Below are 18,022 nucleotides of genomic sequence, written 5' to 3' on the forward strand. Positions count from 1 at the left end.
GTGAAAACCCATCTTCCTGTCTGTTGTGGATCAAAGGGTCTGTCTGGGAAATTGAGCTCTCTGTAGTTCCTGATTAAAGTGGCAGGTCACCCTTGAAGCTGACCAGACTTTCTGGGTTCTGCAAACCACATTGAAGTGATGAGGAGAAAGAATACTTTTCAGACTTTAGTTTATTCTTCAAGATAACATCTATACGCCAACCAGCAGCACACCGTCCTTTAATTCAGTAGGCTCTCTCTTTCTGTCCCCTCCCTACCTTCCATTCTAGAGCCTTCACCTCTTGACGTTCCCTACCGTAAATCATTGACACTGTGCATCCTGGATACTGGATATTACCAATCTCCCTCCTATCAACACAACATTAATACAATGCAAAAAATTAGAATATTTTAGGCTTATTGATTGACCTGCGTGGTCTGTCGGCACCATGCCTCAGACCATTGCTACCTGTGTAACTCTCTTTCTCCTCCACTTGCTCATTCACATTTTCATACCCTTCTCTTGTAACTTTAACAACTCTGTTCATGTTTCAAAATCTTCCATCATCTGTTCTCACAAATTGTAGAGGTGGAACCAATTACTCCCACCCAAAGCTCCTCCCCCATGCTGCCTATATGTTGGGAGCCAGAGTGTGAGACACGTGCAGTACCAGTGAAAATACCTGTACCGAAAAGAATCTTGGCAATAAGGTTCCCATTGAGGAAGCCAGGCATGCATTCTCAACAATATGATGGCCATTTGAATGAAATACCTGAGGAAGTGGAAAAAACAAGCATGGAAGAAGCCTGGTTACGTCATACAGAGCAAAGCTGATGCACTCAGAAGAAGAGGCTGAAGAGCCTAGACATTCTATAGAAACAAAGGAGGAGGTATTAAAAGTGAGCAACATTTCGGTCTCGAGATGAAGATGCTCATGCTACAGAAATAATGAAGGCGATAAGTCATTTCACAAATGTACAGATGCAGTAACGCAAGTAGACAAAGTATTCTTGAGGCTAGCTACGTAGTGATCTAGATTGCAGCGAAGCACCAATATATATGCATAGGAAATGGATGAATCATGCATGATTCCGCAAACACACTTTAGCAGAGCTTGGACCCAGTAAACAGAAAGGTTTTTTCAGTATGGCACAGTATGAAATTAGCTAACAATGAAGGTGGATTGAGGAAAGGCTTGGTTGGCCTAGCACCAGGAAGACAAGGCCACCGTGGGTCTGAATGTACATGCAGAAGCTGCAAAACGTGTGAAAAGAAAAAACTCCTTTCTGAGGTGAGGTGAAAGAACATTGAAGACGTCAGAAGTTCTTCATTTGATAGAGTTTAATACAGCAAAATGATCTGAAACATTGTCTCTAGTCACATGGTCGGATGAAAATAGATACTAGGATGAGCTGTATCGAAACCAAAAGACAGAGTATGCCTATACTCCCTCTTATTCTCAGGCACAGAGAACATTTCCATGGCCAATGTTCAAAGGGCTAAAGGACTGGCAGACAGCAAGAGTGATGATAGATGGCTGGCTAATTGGTGGGAAGCTATGTCATGACCTGCCCACCAGCACCGGGGTGCCAGCCTGCATGCTGCTAGCGTGTGTGGAATATTCCAGAGAGGTACGAGGGTGCCAACCAATTATAGAGGGCCACATAATTGAGAGCCCTATAGTTTTTTTTTTTTTAAGTTTTTTATTTTGAAAACAAATAAACAATACAAACCAAACTTGCAGCATTATTTACAACAGACTCGTGCACATCAATTAACGCACATTGCTGCTCCCCAATTCCCTCCCCCCCCTCAAGAGCTTATGTGCATTTCTCGTTCTGTATCCGCTGCGTGTGGCTGGGTATCGCTTACTTCCGAAGCTGCAGAATCCACTGCTATGCCAAACACTCCTGTTATTAACATTTTCCAAGCCATCAGGTTACCCACTTCTTCTTCCCCGCACTTGCTACATGCTTCCTGCCACACCACCGTTTCAACCTCCGCCCATTTTTGCAAGTCCCACCACCATACCTCAACCCGTGGCTTGTGGCACTGCTTCCAGCCCATGGCAATCCTTCTTTTAGCAAGCACATATGCCAGGTCCCCCAGTTTCCCAAGATGTTTAGTATTCCGTGGTCTAGGAAACCCTCCCAGCAGGCAGGCCCAGGACGTATCTATGTTGAGCGTGACCCCTTTATCCGCTAGTTTCCGTGCAATTGAGAGCCCTATAGTTTGTGTAAACAATGGGACGTTGTGTATTTGATGACATTCGTAGTGACCTGCACTGGAGGAGGGCCTAGTTGCCCACCTGATATTAGAAACCCATTCACCTTTCCTGATGAGTATGCAACATATATCTAGAGGTTCCTTGTAAGCCTGTCATTCACCCAAATAGGTTTTTGTAGTTTGCCACGTAGACTGACGTCAATGATGATGAGTTTTCAGTGAGAAGATCGAGCGTGTTCGTTGATGTTCGCTGTACTCCCTGTTTTAGACAATTGATATTAAAACAAAATTACTTTGACAACTTCCTGAGTCGGTCTGATCATTAATGTTTGAGTATATTCTGCATCCCCATCTAGCTCAATGTATTTTTACCTCGTCTTAAAGTGCTTGTGTTGGGTACACACGTTCACGTGGTAGCTGAGAGACAATGGTTATTAAAGACCCATCAACATAGTAATCTTCAGGTCCTGGAAATATCAGATGTCCTCCGCCATTTAGCTGGAGGAACGTGTAGCTCCCTGTGGATAGCGGCCACTAGTTAAAAAAACGTACAAGTACAGGTGGGACGGGTCCCTTGTTTTCAACGGAATCCCCTCCCGACTTCTACAGGAAGCTGAGAAAACCGAAGGCTGAAGTGGCTGGTTGAGGAGGAGATGATCCTGAGAGTCGAGAGTTGAAAACACGAATGGTGAGTAGATTGAGTGAGATGGCAAACAATGAATGAGCATTGAGGGGAAGAGTGATAATGGGGAAAGAGCAATTGAAGGTTGGTTGGGGTATTTTATTTTTGGGTTAAGACGAAGAGCGTCATAGTTTAAGACGAAGAGCGTCATAGTTTAAGGTATATAGACAAGGAGAGATCTATATGATAAGCCCGGAATCCTAAGTCAAGGACGTTTAGAAGAAATTGTCCTAGAGTCCAAGTGGACGTATCTAGGCTATGAACTCTCAAGGATCGCTAAAGAGGACAATTCATACTCCGATCAGATTCATTATTAGGGGCAGGAATAGTCACGAGGAGAGTTGACGGAAGTATATGTGGGGCGGCCATTCTGTCAGTTTGTCTATCTGTTTGTATATTGTATATGTTGTATGTGGTAAAGAAATGAAGTATTAAAGAAACGAGGAAGAAATGGACTGTGGTGGAAACACTGAGATTTGGAATTTAATTATTTATTTATTAATTGACTAGGTAGATTGAAGTTCAACGTGACATAGAGGCTTGAAGCTGCAACGAGTGGTGCACACTCATATTGTATTATTTTTCTGAGAAGTATTTATCTGTATAAAGCAAGGTAGGTATTGACAAGTCAAGTGCAACTAAGCATGATGGAGGATATTACTCCGCTTACACACTTGTGCAGACAGTTGCCAAAACACGCACCTAAGCTTAAGCAACACAGTGCAGAATGGGTCAAGGCTACAGCAGATCAAATATTCATGCCATGGCCACAAGGGGGATCGCTTTCTAAAGCAATTTTGCAACACATGATGACATATTCGCATGCAGAATACACAGGAAAAAAGTTAGAAAAGAGGTAAGCTAGTTTAGAACTTTGGAAGATGTACCAGGAGGAAAGGGAAGACCTGCCTCCTGAAGACTGGATGCTTAACCAGTGTAAAGAGGGGGGTGTTGAGCCTTCTGCTCCCCCTACCATGCCTGAAGCAAATGGTGATAGTTGAAAAGATGATGGAATATATCCATTAAGAGAGCTTAAAGCAGCGACAGGGTATAGTAATCAGACGCATAAGCCGCCTGCGCACAGCAGCAACGAGAGTCCAGAAAAGACTGCGGAAAGAAATATGATCCCTAAAATCCCACGACGAGGCTAAAAGAAAGAGTAAACAAAGGCAGGAACAGCTGTATCAAGTGGAACAGCTGAAAAAGCAAGAGAGCGCAGAGGAGCAAAGGAAATATGTTAACAGGCAAAGAGCAATCGAAGAACGAGATAGGCTAAAAAAGAAAAGAGAAGAAGAGGAAGAACAGAAATTAAGTGATAAAAGAATGCAAAGACACAGAGATGAAGAAGTGCATAGGGCAAACAAGAGAAGAGAGGTGAAAAGACAGGAAGAGGAAAGGTTTAGGGAGGAAGCAAAGAAACAAAGAGAGTTTGACAAGGAAATGGAACTCAAGAGAAGGCAAAGGGCATGCAAAATTGATCGCATGGAGAAAGAGTTAATGGAACCTAATCCAGTGGTAGCATGGGAGGACAAAGAAGAATTCTTCCCGACACACAAACCAATGCCAGGACTTTCTAGAGCAGACTTAGAGGATCATTTTTGAAATAAGAAGCATTGGAGAAAAAATTGATAAGGTTTATCATGAAATGAGGACCAAAAGTGAGTAAAAAAATATTGGAAAAGTTGATCGATTTGAAGGTGCTCAGTCACAAGGCAAGGAGGGGGGTTTGTTTAGCCTCAAGCACAGAGGCTTGTCTTTGAACAAACTAACATTAAACAAAGACGCGAAAGATGGAAGCCACACTAGTTGGGGACAAGATATGTCAGACAAAGAGAGGGAAACCTTCTGTGGGGAAGAGGGCACTAATATATGTCTGCCCGAGGGGTGTTCTCCAACAGATAAGAAAGTAAGATGGTCAGATCTGGACCTACCTAAACCGAGGACGCCAGAGCCTCTGGTGCGGCCAGATCGACCTAAAGGGTCGCTGTAAGAAAAGGGAGGAGCCAGACCACAGTATATACCTTGGTCACAAATGGATAAGGATAAATTAAGGTGTAAACTTCTGAGTTTGATGTCGGGTGCCGAAAAATGGATCTATGAATTAGAGAAAATGACAGGAGGAAATACGCTAGCCATAGGGGACGTTAAGGGTCTTCTAGCAGCTATACTTGGGGAGAGAGCTGATGACATTTGGTCAAGAGCAGGATACACAAGTGTCACTGCACAGAACACAGCGCATGATGGAGCGCCGTTTTAATAATTATAGAGCGCTCTTTGGAAAGTGCTTAGAGTACTGTATCCTGATACATCAGATATGGGCGCTATAATGGCACGTAAGATGCATGAAGGGGAGGATACACTTATTTACATTCAGAATTTCCAAGAACAATAGAGCTTGGAAACACATGAGCCGTGGGGAAAATCTATACTTGTGTTCTATTATATATTATGTCAAGGGCTACCAAACAAGGTGCAGAGATAGCTCAAGAAACTGGTGGGTATGGAGGCAAAACCATGGCCAGAAATACAGCTGACCATAGAGCATAATTGCCGATTGTTGCGGGAGAAAAATCAAAAGAGAGATGATGGTAGGAAGCTTGAGGAGGCTAAGTTAGTACAGAAAAAGCTATTGAAGTATGCTAAAGAAGGGCAATGTTAACTAGTGGAGAAGGGTTAGGATCGCAGCAAGCAGCAGGCATGCCACAGGTGAATAACCAAAGGCAGTTTGATCAAGGAAGGAATGGATTTATACCACAAGGTAGGGGAAACTTCCGCGGAAGAGGAGGCTTCCAGAATAATCAGGTAACCAAGGTGGGTTTCAGCCTATACAGAATGATAACCAGGGCATGCAGAGAGGACAATTCAGAAGACTCCCGCCTGTATGTTGGACATGTGGAATGACAGGGCATATAGCACGAACATGTGGGAGCCAAGGGTATGTGCACAATGGCCATTTCTCAAGAGGGGGGGCTGCTTATCCACCTGCATATAGCTCAAAAGTAGGGACGGGTTTTCCGAAAATCAGACAGTGGGCCTCATTACAACTCCGGTGGTAGCTGTGCCGGTAAAACCGACAGGCTGCTGCCAGAGTTGTCATTTTTTCTGGTGCCTGACTTCACGAAATCACTGGGGCATTACAGCCCCAGAAGTCCATGAAGTCAGGTGCTGGAAAATGTTACTCCCCATTCCCATTTCAGTCCCATAGGACTCAATGGGAATGGGGAGGACGGAAGCACCAGCACCATATGCAACAGTGCCGGTGCTTCTGTCAAAGTCTGTGAGCGGCTGCCGTCCCTCCCGCCAGATGTAACCTGGCAGGCAGGACGACAGCCGGTCACAGAACTCAGAGTGTGCTAGTCCAGTGACACCAGTGCCGATACGCTTACCAGCACCATTGTTTTCTTTAATCAAACAATTTTTATTGGTTTTTTACATGCATAAACTTTACTAATAACACTTTACTTGAGGGAAAGGAAGAAAAAAAAACAATATACAATATCGTCAAGCACTTCGTGCGGGTTCTTGTAGGCCTTTCTATACATGTCTGATGCCCCTAAGTGGATTTGCACAGTCTGTTGCGGGAGTAACGTCTCTGTTGAGCCTTGGGTGACTCAACAAGCATCCTCCCTTTTCTGCCATATTTTAGACATCTTCTGAGGTCACCCCCTCCCTGTAAATACTCTTTGCTCTATCGCTGCGCATGTGTCCACATCTATGGCCCATTGTTCGTAGCTTGGTGTTGTTTCTGATCCCCACAGTTGCGCAATATTCCTTCTGAGTACTGCCATCACTGTCGACCAGAGTAGCCTCTCATAACGAGACAAGTCGCTTTCGTCTGATACTCCTAATAGCAAGTGTTTTGGCTCCCTTAATACCGGTTTGCACATGACTCTTGATAGTTTATCGCAACATTTTCGCCAGAGCTGTTGTATGTTGTCGCATTCCCATAAAATATGAAAAAAGGTCCCTTCTTCCCTTTTGCAGCGTAAGCATCGCAGGTCTGGAGCTCTGCCCCACTGAAACAGTGCTACTCTCGCGTAGTAAATGCGGTGCAGGAACTTCAGTTGGACCAGTCTGAGCCTTACTGGCACCATTGTTAACGTACCGGAACACTCGCAATGAGGCCCAGTGTATCAAACACAAGCACCGAGAATGCAACAGGCTTTGCAACCACAGCAAGCACCAATGAATTTGCCACAAGGGCAGTCGCAACATGCACCCATTATGGGTACGCATTTTGTTAACATGGCTACCTGGTTTAGTGGGTAAGACTATGAGAATACCTGATGAATTTCTCTTTAGACCAGAGAGTCCCATGAATGAAGAGGGGGGACAGATGTTTCCCTTAGAGTTACAAGCAGCTGTAGTGCGAGGGGTCTTGGCCATGCTCATATCATTTGATGATAACAGCAGATCATAGAGCACAGTAATTGCTATTGGAGAGGGTTACAGATTAAGTGACGTCACAGATGAGGACATATTTAAAGATGATCCATCTGATGATGAGGTAGTATTCAAAATTAGCATTACATATTGGGTTAGGGCAGAAAGACGAGAGGTTCCACAGAGAATGATGATAGTGCGGCATTGTCCCACATTTTTTGATGAAGCTATGGTAAAAGTTCCAGTTTGTTTATGGACTACGGGCCCTTATGACGTAGACCTATTAAAAGGGGTTGGAGAATTTAAGATTAAACTGAAGCCAGGAGCAATTTTGCCTCAATCACAACAGTATTCCAGGTCTCGAAAGGCAGACGAGGGCAATTTTCAGACGATAGCCGCCATGATGGATTAAGGCATTTTAGTGACGTTATAGTCACCATGAAATACCGCAGTGTACCCTATCAAGAAATCTAAACGGGGGTTGTGGCGTTTAATTCAAGACATGCACCCAATTAACCATATTGTAGAGGCTGAGTTTCCTCTAGTTCCTAACCCGGCGATGATTCTGTGTGGTATTCCCCCAGAAGACTGATATTTCACAGTGATTGACTTAAAAAAATGCATTTTTCTCAATCCTGTTGCATAAAGATTCTCAGGATCTGACGTTGTTTACGTTCCGTCAGACTAAGTTTAAAAGCACAAGATTTCCCCAGGGGTATTGTGACTCACCATCGATTTTCAACAGAGTCCTGCAGATGGACTTAAGCAATATAGATTTGCCGAGTGTTGTTTTGCAATATGTAGATGATATTGTGGTCAGCAGTATATCAGAAGAAGAGTGCAGACATGACTCAGTTCAGCTAATGATTATTCTAGCAGAGAAAGGATATAAGGTAGATAAAGAGAAATTACAGTATTGCCAAGAAGAGGACATCTAATTTTGCATGAAGGAAAGAAAGTTACACAAGAAAGGGCTGAGGCAATTTTGAAAACGGTGAACCACACACGATAAAACACATTCAACTGTTTCTGGGGCTGTGTAATTATGTCAGAGCATGGGTATTTGATTAGAGTTCATACACGAGGCCATTGTTGCAGGCTCTGAAAAAGGCTCAGGTGAACCAGAAAAGAATTGTATGGACTGAGGAAATTAATTTGAATTAAGATGAATTAAAGAAGGCAATTTACACAGCTCCAGTTTTAGGGGTTCCTAATTATTCTGAAGAATTATTTTTATTCTCACACAAGAATGGGACAGTTATGACAGCAATGCAATATGTGTTCGCACAGAGAACTAGGTTGGAACACAAGCCTCTAGCATATTACAGTGGGATTTTGGACGAGGTAATGAGGGGTCACTTCACTTGTGAACAATCTTTGGCAGCCGCCGCGTTCGCTATCGATAAATCTGCCTGCATATTAATGGGGTGTTCCATGATGTTGTTTGTTGAGCATGCATTATTTGCTGTTCTAGAGTAACTCAAAGGTACACTGACATCTCAAAGAGTGTCTGCTTATGAGGTGGTTATATCGAATCCAACAATTAAAATAGTCAAATGTAAGACAGTGAACCCTGCCACGTTTGTAGCTGAATCACTGGCAGAAGGCGAGCATGCACATGATTGCTCAACCTATGAGGAATTCTATGACGAGATACCAAGGGCTTGATTCATGGAATGTTTTCCTATGGGATTGTACCATTATAAAAAACTTCCATGATTCAGGCTCCAAGGGTGAAAGAAAATTATTTGGCAGCTGGGGAGATTCATTTTATTGATGGTTCACCAAGGATTGATCAAACTGATGGGCAAAGAAATTCAGGTGCCGCTGTTGTAAGGCATAAGACTAATGAGGAATTCAAAGTAACGACAAGTGCAAGTCTACCGTCTCACTTTTCAGCATAAGCTGCAGAATAAGTGGTGCTGATTGTCACACTCGAGAAACACGCAGACCAGGAAGTAACAGTGTACAGTGACTCTGCCTATGTGACGTCAACAGTACATGCAGGACTAGCACGTTGGAAAAGGAAGGGCTACCTCCGAGCAGATGGTAATCCAGTCCTGTGCAACATACCGCCTTATTGGATAGACTTATTAAAGACTACAACTCCTAATAGCCATCGCAATAGTTAAGTGCATAGCCACACTAAGAGAGCTGATTTTTTTCATGTGGAAACCAAGTTGCTGACGAAGAAGCAAAAAGAGTTGCATATTCAATTGACATAATGAGTTTTGATACGCCTGATGTGAATGAAAGAATGGTTGTGATGATGATTCTGAATGAACATTTTAACAATTTATCAAAGACACAATTGATGGAAGTTCAAGGTGGAGCCCCACAGTATGAGAAAGACCTATGGATACTGAGGGGGTATTCTTTATCCCCTTCCAAAGCACTGTGGCAACAAGAAAGCCTGGTAAACCGGTGATGGTTTACCACTGCTTTCAATTTTAATGAATTATTAAGGGTGGCATTGGAACAACTACACTAGGGAAAGCCTCACAGCAACTATTGCAGAGGACTGGTTCGTACTGAATTTATTACAACACGTTGCTTTTTATGTAATAAATTGCATCGTATGTCAAAAGTTTACTTCTGGGCACATGCTGTGAGCAGTTAGTGAAGTAATCCCTCGATTGAATGGTCCATTTCCGCATTTACATATCGACAATGTTGATATGCTGCAAGTTTGTAATGGTTATAGGTATATGATAGTGGTGGTGTGCCCCTTTTCTAGGTGGATCGAGGCTGGTCCATGCACACACCCTGATGCCACTTGCGCTGCAAAGTTCTTAGTTCGAGAAGTATTTACTAGATGGGGAATATATTATTATTATATTATATAATTATTATATTATATTATATAATTATTATTATTATTATTAATAATAATATGTGAGGTGTTGAGATCAGATAATGGCCCACATTTTGTAAATGAAATGTTTGAGCAAATTAGCTTATTGCACAGCATAAAAAAAGTTTTCTTTTGCTTATCACCCACAAGCTAACGGGGTGAGAGACCCAACGGTCTGCTCAAGGAAAGGGTAGCCAAGGTGAAGCTAACATTGAAAAAAGGATGGCTGCATTGCCTGCCCCTTGCATTATATACACTGAGGAATCAGCCAGGCTCTGACCATCACCTCATGCCCCATGAACTAGTAACGGGGAAGTGAATGAGAACGCCTCTCACTCCTCCATCGAGGACTAGAAGTAATGCTCAAACAACAGCAGAATTGTTAGGAGATGAGTTACGTGCTTACTTTACATGTCTGACTACAAGTATCTCTGTCATTTCAGATCAGGTCAAGCAGACGAGGTGCCGGTTTCAGAACACAGATGGATTTCACACAACAACCGGACTTGAAGAACTACATATTCCAAAACGTTTCCCAGGTGATCGGATTCTGATTAGAAATTTCCCACGAAAGTGGCACCAGCCCAGATTTAATGGCCCTTTTATAGTGGAAGATGTTACTCCATCAGCTGTGAAAGTCCTAGGGGGACACGCTTGGTTACACCTGGGAGACGTGAAAGTCTATGCTGGAGAGGCCACTGCACCCCCACCCCATTCAGAAGCAAGCCACGGAGAAGAAGTTCAGCACATGCATACTAGATCCATGATGAGGAAGAAGGACGCAGAGACTGTCCAGTAGACAGAGGGAAAGTGCGCACATTGGACTGTGGCTCTTTCGAGACACTCTTTGTAGCTGCTAAGCAAGGAGTGAAAAAGCTATTGTTCTTGAGCCACAGGAGTTTACTAAACATTGGACTGTGAAGCATTGAGATCCAGAAGAAGGAAAATGCCAAATCTTGAGTTCATCTTCGACGACTGGAAAAGGGAGCAGTTCCCTGATTCCCTTCTCAATGAGTTTCTCTTTGGAGGCACCCATGGTGGTGCTTGATGGCAACATTCATTGGATCATTCTTGCTGTTTTCCTCTTCATTCCTCATGCATATTCTTCCCTGGTTGGCAGAACTGTTGACATAAACTTGTTTCTGCAAGATCCTAAGAATGGTCCAATTGTGAGGAGACTGCTCCAAGCCATAATTGAGCAAATTCTCCAACTACCTGAGTATAATACAGAAAGTACAGATGGTCATATCTGATGAAGACGCTCACAAACTACTTGGGATGGCCTTTTATTTCTTGCTTAAAGAGCATCCTTATCTTGTTGGATGACAAACCAATATTTGTGTATTTCTGAGAGATCCCAAGAATCGACCTGCAATTAATTGGCTGATACATGAAATAACCAAGCAAATTTGCGTGTTACCAGAACATCTCGTTGAAGGTATGAATGGTGCTGTTGAGTGATGACACTCACAATCTACAGGCCTTGATCTTTTACTATTTGCTTGAAACTCATCCTCATGTTGTTTGGCGCAAGGATAACACTTTTGTATTCACCCCAATCCTGTTAATCGTCCTGCAATCAGCCAAATGCCTGTGAAGCTTCTTGAGTAGATTCAACAGTCGTCAGAATATTTGATGTGATTGCCTGATTAAAATTGGTTTTTCCTTCCTTAAAACGAATCACAGGCAACATGGAAATTATTGATAGTAATAATAATGTAGCAAACAATAAGAGGGCACACGACGTGCAAGAAGTTATTGCTGTATAAAATTGACATATTGGTACATAATATATACATATATCATGTTTATTGTTATTCTTCTCTCTCTCATGATACGCACTGTTAATTATGTTGATCCAAAGAGAGCAGTAGCTCCTGTAGATCTTCCTATGCAGCAGGAAGGTACAGATATGGCGATTGTAAGACAGCCAAGGCCTTATGTGATAGTTCCTACTATAGGAACTCATAAGGAGATGTCTAGTTCTGTGTTAGTAACCCTGAGAAATCCTTATGCAGGGAGGACTCTTATAGATATTCTTACTGAACATCATATACTAATTTTAAGAGATAAAAAAGAGGAGACCTTGGAGAAGTGCTAGGGAGGATGAGCATGATTTAAATCACTATCTAGATAGTACAGCACACTTGGGGAACAATATGTGGTATCAGCATATGAAAGAGGTGGGCAATCAGCATATGAAAGAGGTGGGAAAACGAACCTCTGAGGAGGAATGCTATTGTTGTGACCCAAATTCCCTATATACACTTCATATTATCAATGATGACTCTGAGACACTGAGCAGGTCTTACTTCTTTTAATATCTCATCTTAACTGCCTTCCAGCTGTCCCCAGCCCTACATTCTACATTCCATTCTCTAGGCTTCCTTTGCCCACATTCCATATTCTACTCACCACAACATCCCCCCTTACTTATCATATGAGTTCATCATATACATCTGTTCAGTGTGTTCATAGTCTATGTCTCTTCGATAATATGCTGGTTTTGCTTTGCAAATAAATACTCCTTCCCGGCAACCCTTTACCTTCCTGTGTCCTTGGGTCTCTTCTCTGTTATTCTCTTTCTTTCATTGAATCCTGTGTTTGTCCCAAGTTTCTCTGTTCAACTTATTTATCTGGTGATGTCTGCTTGCTTCACTCATGCAGTCCATGCATGGCTTTCCCAATGCAGTCTGTGCTTGGCTTTCCATTTCCAGTTTGGAAAGTGTTACACTGTCTTTGTTGTTGGGTTACACTTTCCACTACATCTTCCACATGTCATGTCTCTGATATCTCTGCCATATCTCCTCTCTTTTTTTTTACCTTTGACCTGTGCTGAACATCTAGTAGTCTCTCTGTTCTTTGACCACCAAGAAGATTCACTCATCCTCCACTCACTATTTCGGGTGAATCCTTGCTCCTTTAGGTGTGTGTCACTTCTTTATTTTATCAGTTTTAATTTTGGTTTATTTTCACCTTTATGTTCGTCTGTTTACAAAACTAAGACTTGGGGCCTCATTACAACCCTTGCGCTCCCGGGAATGAAGGGGGCCGGTACGGGACCGGCCCCCTTCATTCCGGGAACGCGTATTACGAGGTTCCCTTCGCAGGACTCGGATCAGATGTCTGGTAAAACCAGACATCTTTTCCGGGTCCCGCGAGGGGAAGAGGGAGGTAACAATGGGACACTTATAATGTCTGGGACATTTAAGTTGTTACCTCCATCCCCATTCCCATTGAGCTATGGGGGAATGGGGAATGGTTCCTGCAAGGAGGACTTACCGGGTCCTCCTATGTCGGAATGACCCGGTAAGTCCCCATTGCAGGAACCCGGTAAAGGAGCCCGGTAATAGCTCCATGGCTACCTCCAAACTCGTAATGAGGCCCTTGGTCTTTACTTGTCTAAATCATTGCAGACCCTTTTTATTCCTTTATTTTATGACGTGAGACTTAAAATTGCTTTGTTGCTAAGATGCCAAACATGTTATTTCCTAGTGACACAATGTGTAATTTGCGTTTCTGGTGTTGACACTGTTTATTGTTCAGGACCAAATAAAGCTTGCTGTTATGAACATGCCAATAATTCTGGCCCCGTTACTATTTGTTTTTTTTTACTTGCACACTTCGTTGTTATTGCTTTTGTGGCAGTTAATTGGTTTCCGATTTCCATTGTGTGTGGTTTTATGGTATTTCAAGCTTTGTCAAGATAATCTTTGACTTGAGGATGGCACACTTTTGACCTGACTGTTTATCCAGACTCGATTGCAGTGTTGTAATGTTTTATTACTTTGCTATGCACGTGCAGTATTAGAGTCCTTTTTACTTTGCTTTGTTGCAGAGCACCACCATTTTGTTTTCCTATTGATACGACATGGCGTTCCTTCACTGCCTCTTTACTTTACAGCCAGTATACCATGCACTCAATAATATATTGATTCTTAATGCTGCGGATTGCTGTTACAATGAAATTGCTTTCGTTTCTGTACGCTGCTTTGTTTATGTTTGTTAACATTACCATGATAACTCTTGTGATTTCTTTCAAGGAAACAAATATGGCGGCACGTTACCTTACACACTAAGGTCCCTTCCTCTGACCTTTGATGCACGTTGCTATGATAATGATTTCTTTCAAGCAAAACAAATATTGCGGCACGCTTCCTCATGCACTAAGGTGCCTTCCTCTGACTTTTGATGTTACCCAGCGACTTTTCACTGCTCCTGAATCCTGCGCCTAGCACTTTAGTGAGATTTGTTACATCTGAATCCTACTTCGAAAAATGCCTTTCTGATACAGCAACTCGCATCATAAATAAATATAACTGTTGCCACTGATTGTGTTAATTACTGAATAACAGTCCTAAATGTCCATACCCGACGGCTGTGCAGCAGTGCACTAGCACTATTCATAAACACATACACTGAAATGTAAGTTCATGAAAGTCACATAAATATGGCATAATTTAATGTTTGTTTGTTTCCCTTGAGTCTGTTTACTTTATGACCTTAAATGCGCAGCACATCTTACCGACTTCATAATTGCTGCAGTTTCTTTTCCTAATTGATGTTGTTTTTTTTTCCTCACGTTACCTTTGTTTTGCTTGCTCCTTGATTGTGTTATTATTTTTTTCAATTTTTTTGTGCGACCTCCTCCTCAGGTCACTCAATCCACTTGTCCTTTTCCTAATTTCCAGTCAGCCACCTCCTCAGGCTGTTTTCCTTTATTTTGTATATCTCTTTTGCAACCTCCTCCATAGGAATCTTTGGCCCACCCCTTGGGCAATATTTATTGTGGCCCCCTCCTTGGGCAACCTTTCCTTTTCTTTGGCCCCCTCCTTGGACAATTTTTCCTTTGACCCCCTCCTTGGGCAACCTTTCCTTTTCTTTGGCCCCCTCTTTGGGTAATATATCCTTTGGCCCCCTCCTTGGGCACTCTTTTCTATAGTTCCATTTTTGCCCACCTCCAAAGGCTCATTATTCTCCTTTCAGCCACCTCCATAGGCTGATTATTGTCCCTTCAGCCACCTCCACAGGCTGATCATTAGTTTATTTTTCCGGCCCTCCATGGGCAATATTTTTTTTAATTCCATATATACACTTCATAATATCAATGATGACTCTGAGACATTGAGCAGGTCTTACTTCTTTTAATATCTCATCTTAACTGCCTTCCAGCTGTCCTGAGCCCTACATTCTACATTCCATTATCTAGTCTTCCTTTGCCCACATTCCTTATTCTACTCACCACAACAGCTATGTATGTGTACTCCTGCCTTATAGTATGGGGAAGTCTAAGATATTCATAGTCATTGAAATAGATGTTCAGACAGCACATTGCCTATCTCACGTAGCATGCTGCCGAGCAAGAGGTCACTTCATGGGTCGAACAGCCTCTTTAGTATGGGCAACAGAATGCACAGATCCAGATTAAGATGATTATGTTCAAGACACAAAGACAAGAGCAAGAGACCACACCAGAAATCATGTGATAAGATACGAACAGCCTGGAGTGAAAAGGGCTGGAATCAGATGGGAAGTTAACAGAAGGCTTGAAAGTCCAGGAAAAACTGTAGATGAAATGCAAAGATGGAAGGGCAGAGGCCAGATGCAGATCTGGGGATCAGTACTTTCTCCAGATGGATGGGAAGAAGGAGTAGTTATCTGTAGAGCTTGGGTAATAATTGGTTACAGCAAGCCAACTATCATACTTGTGTAAAATGGATGCAAAACTTTATGGCTAAGACTTGCAAAATTACTGACATGGGCCGAAGACAAAGGAGATCCATTGCCGATCGTGCCTCTGGATAATGCAAAGCTGTGCTTCAGAAACAATGCCGCAAGAAAACTTGGAGAGAATCAAAATTGCGGTTGAATCTTCGATATACCAGGAATGAGTATTGCGACAGCAGTGATAATGGATCACTACTGGGCCTGTGGATCCAGAGTTTATATGAAGCTGCCCAGAAATTGGGGAGGACTATGTTCTATAGTGAACGTCCATGTTCCAGCGTTGGTTATTCCTAAAAGTGACCTGAACATTGGTGAGTTTCCAAAAGCAGATTCTCACCTGAGGAAGAAGAGATCTGCTGAGCTACTGAATCGAATGAAGAATGAAGAGAGAGAACTATGTCTCAGCCAAGTCAATAGAAGCTTTTGATTCTATCCCATATGAGCACAGATTGTTCAGCCAGACTTCATCGATATTCACGATAATCTTCATGCGTAGGATCCAGACTGCAGCAAATACCAAATGGTTACAGATAACCATATGGGAACTCCTGCAGACGATTAACACTACCATAACAGGATTCAATGCAATAAAGGAGGAGCTGAGAGCCATACGACTGATGACTCTTCAGAACAGATACGTCCTGGACGGTGGTCAGTCATATTTTAGAATGCAATAATTTAGAAAGTCAAAATGTCGAATAATTTCTGCATTTTTTCGAATTTTTCGAGAAAAAAAATATATATATATATATATTAATAATTAAAATGTGTTGAGTATGAGGGGTGAGAGGGTGGTGGGAGGGGTGGGGGGGTGTTGAGTGAGGGGGGTTGGGGGGACCCCCCTAGTAAATGATACTCTTCTTGTTTATTTATTTATTGATAGTGCTAATTGACATTTTTTTCGACTTTTTTTTTCTAAAAATTGACTCTTTTAATTATATGTATAGGTTTTCGACATTATTGTTTTCTACATTTTTTTTTCTACATTTTTGTAAGTCGACATTTTTTTTTCTACATTATGACTTTAAACCGTCCTGGACATGATCACAGCTATGGCTGGAGGTGTTTGTGCCAAAATTAGAGAATCATGTTGCACATTCATACCTTCACATGATGATGAGAATGGCACCTTGACAGAGGCCATAACGATGCTGACAAAGTTACACATCCAAATGATAGACGGAGTGGAAGACATTGCTGATAACAGTTGGTTTGGATCAATCTTTTCGTGGGTACCACAATGGATGGCAGATATGTTCAAGTTCCTTGGAGCCCTGATAGTGATGGAATTGCTTGGATTTTGTGTGATCAGTATAATAATCGCACAGTACAAGAAGACTGCAAAAAAAGCTGTAGGAGTTAAAATTATTATTGATGTTGAATCAGGATGGAAAACTAAAGAGCTGACAGATGAAGAAATCAGAAACTACGTGAAGGCCAGCATTCATGCACCTGAAGGAACAAAGTTCCTGTACCCGAAGAACCACAAGAAGTATGTTAGGAAATGGATCTACTGCAGTCGTAATGGACAATGCATGCTTATGTCATGGAATAAAGATGAGCATGTGAAATCAGCAGGATGCCTGACAGGAGTCATAAAGATATGGGTCCCCAAGAAGCATTTCTTCAGACAAGGATGTCTAGATGTGAAGATTGATGAGAGAGTGGTTGATGAATCGCCCAGAGGGGGAGTGTAGAGGTGGAGCCAAGTATTCCCACCACTCCCCCATGCTGCCTATATGTTGGGAGCCAGAGTGTGAGACATGTGCAGTACCAGTGAAAATACCTATACCGAAAAGAATCTTGGCAATAAGGTTCCCATTGAGGAAGCCATGCATGCATTCTCAACAATATGATGGCCATTTGAATGAAACCCTGAGGAAGTGGAAAAAACAAGCAATGAAGAAGCCTGGTGACATCATATAGAGCAGAGTTGACACACTCAGAAGAAGAGGCTGAAGAGCCTAGACATTCTATAGAAACAAAGGAGGAGGTATTAAAAGTGAGCAACATTTCGGACTTGAAATGAAGATGCTCATGCTACAGAAATAATGAAGGAGATAACAAGTCATTTTGCCAATGTACAGATGCAACAATGCAAGTAGACAAAGTATTCTTGAAGCTAGCTACATAGTGAATAGATTACGGCGAAGCGCCAATGTATATGCATA

This window comes from Ambystoma mexicanum, chromosome 5p, assembly GCF_040938575.1.
Source record: "Ambystoma mexicanum isolate Mex_15411 chromosome 5p, UKY_AmexF1_1, whole genome shotgun sequence".
Lineage (NCBI taxonomy): Eukaryota > Metazoa > Chordata > Amphibia > Caudata > Ambystomatidae > Ambystoma > Ambystoma mexicanum.